The sequence below is a fragment of the Pundamilia nyererei genome, unplaced genomic scaffold (assembly GCF_000239375.1).
Source record: "Pundamilia nyererei isolate P.nyererei 1_Seehausen unplaced genomic scaffold, PunNye1.0 scaffold00091, whole genome shotgun sequence".
Lineage (NCBI taxonomy): Eukaryota > Metazoa > Chordata > Actinopteri > Cichliformes > Cichlidae > Pundamilia > Pundamilia nyererei.
Window position 1 is genome coordinate 76,198 of NW_005187492.1, and position 3,773 is coordinate 79,970.

Below are 3,773 nucleotides of genomic sequence, written 5' to 3' on the forward strand. Positions count from 1 at the left end.
TTTGCCATTCTTGCTTCAAGTTTTGGACTCTTGATCACACTGTTTGGACCCAAATGTTACATAATCCTGTTGAGACCAGAGATGAACACAAAGAAAGCTGTTATGGGCCGTGGGATTGTGTCATAAAATTTTCAATTCAAGTCAAAAAAAAAATTTTTTTTGCACTCTATTGACCAAAAATTAAATAAACAATTAAAATGAACAAATGTTAAATATTAAAGACAGTTATTTAGTCGGTTTTTTATGTTTGTTGTTCTTTTAAAATGCAGTTTACATACAAAACAACCAGACTTGTCAAAGAAAAGCATTGACTTTGTTACACTGCACTGTAAAATTTACCTATTACGGAAATTAAATATAATTGAAACTCTTTTAATAAACTACACTTTCAACTTGAATTCATTTAGCAGTTCTAATATATATTTTTGCACATTTGGTCTGTCTTGAACTGATCGTGATCAAAACCATGCTGATCATTTCAAGAAAACAACTAATACAGGTCTCAACTTTCAACTCTCAACTTCCTTCAGTGCAGTTTGTTTCCATTTCAAAATGTGCTACCATCAAAAGTTAACTATAGTGACAATTCCAGGCTCCCAGAGACACAAGGCTCTCTAACAGTTACCTAGAAGGTCTCTCCAAACAGACTGTAAGAAGGATTGTGCATTTACACACATAACAACTGGTGCACAAACACTAAGATCATCACCACAGTCTGCTCCCGAGGCATAGAGGCAATGTCTGTCATGTGCAGACCCTTCTACTTGCCCAGAGAACTGCCTGCAGTCCTAATAACAGTAGTCTACTTACCACCAGACGCTAAAGCTAGCTCAGCCCTTGCCTGCCTGCACGACACAATCTCCAAAAAGCAATGGGAATATCCAGAAGGAGTATCATTGCAGGGGATTTCAACAAAGCATGCTTAAGACCTGTGCCTAAATTTGTTCGACATGTGAAATGCCCTACGAGAGGGAATAACGCCTTGGACCATGTTTACTCAAATATTAAGCAAGCTTTCAGATCTTTTCCCCTCCCCCACCTGAGTATGTCCGACCACCTCTCTCTGCTCATCGTCCTGTTATACACACCACTCAGGAAAAGAACAAAGCCCACCATCAGAACCATTAGCACCTTTTCTGAGGAAGCTCGTGCTCAATTGCAGGACTCTTTTGCCCTCACAGAGTGGAGTGTCTTTGAACATGATGGCCTAGAGACTCACACATCCACAGTGCTGGGTTACATCACACACTGCATGGACACTGTCACCACGGAAAAGGTCTAACCCAACCGTAAACTCTGGATGACAAGTACGGTTCAGGCATTGTTAAAGGCACGCAGCTCGCCATACAAATCTGGGGGCCAGGACATGTACAGCAGAGCAAGAGCAGACCTTAAAAAAGGCATCAGAGCAGCAAAACTGGACTTCTCAAACAAGCTATCAGATCACCTCTCTGATAACAACCCCAGAAAGGTATGAGAGGGCCTGAAACACATCACCAATTACAAGTGCAATGGGAAAAACACAGATAACATGGACATCTCATTAGCAGAGGAACTTAACCACTCCTTTGCCTGCTTCGAGAAAGCTGCAGTCACCCCCACCATGCACACCGCCCTGCCCACAGCCTCCTCTGAGCACAGCCCTCACACATTTAGCCTCCAAGAACACCAGGTTCACAATGTGTTCAGCGCAGTTAATCAAAGGAAAGCTGCTGGCCCTGACGGAATACCTGGTAAGAGTGCTCAAAGCCTGCGCTGTCCTGCTCCCTCCTCAGTTCACCAGACTATTCAACCTCTCCCTGTCACATGCCACTGTCCCTGCCCTCCACTCCGCTCTCCATCACCTGGAGAATCCTGGGACATCAGTAAGGATGCTCTTCATTGACTTCAGCTCGGCCTTCAATACCATCATCCCAGACATTCTTATAGCCAAGCTGGTAAACTTGGACTCTCCCCCCCACATGTGTATGGAACTTTCCCACAGACTGTTCACAATCAGTCATGGTTGGCAACCAGAGATCATCCACCCTGTCACTCAGCACTGGCTCACTACAGGGATGTGTGCTGAGTCCACTCCTACACACCATCTACACTAATGACTGCACCCCCATGCACCCCTGCAACATCATCTTCAGCTTCTTCCCGTGGGCTGTCAGAACTCGTAATGCAAACTAAGAGTGTGAACAGACTTCTCCCATACAACCATTCTGCTATTGATCAACTATGTTGCTGCCATCCTGTTACGTCCCCCCCGAAGGGGTTTAGGCATGCGAGTGAGGGGACCAGTAACAAATGAGTCCAGAACAGAATGAAAGGAAAACAGACAGGTGTTCTTAGTAAATAACATAGTCTTTATTATAGATAATCATAACATAAGGAGCCGCAACGCCGTATTACCAATAACATGCCGAAAAAAGGAAAAAAGGTTGCAACAACAAAGAACACAACAACCAAACAAAAAGTCCACACCACGAGGAGGCACTTCTAGGGGCCCACAAGCTCACCCTGTCACTAACAGCAGCTGGCTTTACTGCTGCCAAGGCCCACAAGCCCACACTACTCACGTAAAGCAGCTATACTGCTTCCACAACTCCACACTTCAGGCAGGCTACCTACACACCAAGCAGAGACACCCCCACACCCTGCTCACAGCTCATCCCCAGCTTATATGACCTCAGAGAGGTGATTGCTGACTGGGCCCAGATGGTAAATGAGCAGCAGCTGTGTCCTGGGGAGAGAGAGCGCAAGAGAGAGACAGAGGGGTGGAGCAAAAGAGGAGGAGGCGGAGAGAAACACCACGCCCACACAAGGGCAGTATCAGGAGGCCCAGCTAGGGCCGTAACACCCCCTCCCATAAATACAAACCAGTGGTTTGTCACAGAACGTCCTACCCAGCTTTTAAACATATCACCTACCATGCACCATAATAACGGTTAGGCATACCCTGCCGAATCTGCCAAGACCTTTTTGATGGGTTGAAAACACTGCACGGGGTTGGCTCAAGTCCCTCAACATAGTGTCCCAAATGACAGCCAAATGTTTTTTGAGCTGTTACAGAGTATAGCATGGTGGAAAAGGATGGAGAGAATCCCCCACTAAGCTTTTGGGTTGGCATTTCTTTAGATTTTGTTTTGTATTAATTGCATGCTTTGGTGTTTTTTGTGTTTGATGTGAGGTGTGGGCCACACCCATGTGGGAGTGGAGATTCTACTCTAGTCCAGCTGCCAGCTATTTGGAGTTGAATACAGGGAGCAGCTGATTGGGGAGGATTGGAGCCCTTCTCTATAAAGGGGAGAGGAAACAGGAAGTAGGGGTTGTCGTTGTTTTTTTTTTAGTAGGACACTGGTGAAGCAGGGAAGCTTCGAAGATCCAGGATGAAGTGTGCACATTTTAATGGAAAAGATTTTTAACCTGGCCTAGTTTTGCTTTTAAAATAAACTGAGGATGTTGGAGGGAGGACTCATTCTTATTGGGATGTGAGTGGATGTGCTGGAAGGCAGGAAAACAAACACTGGACTGGAGACTCTCTGTGCCCCTGACAAGGAAACTGGACCAGTTTTGGGGAAGTTCCAGCTCCCAGGATGTGATGTGGAGGCCCAGCCTCGAACGAAGTCAGGCCTGAAAAGGTGGGTGGCAAGCCTTTTTGAGGAAGCTGCAGGATTGATACGTTTTGGCTGCTTGTTCTTCCAAGTGACCACCTTTCCCCTGTTTGTAACCAGGCTAACAACCCTGACCGCGGTGGCTTTGGGCCTTGGATTCCTGGCCAGAGTTGT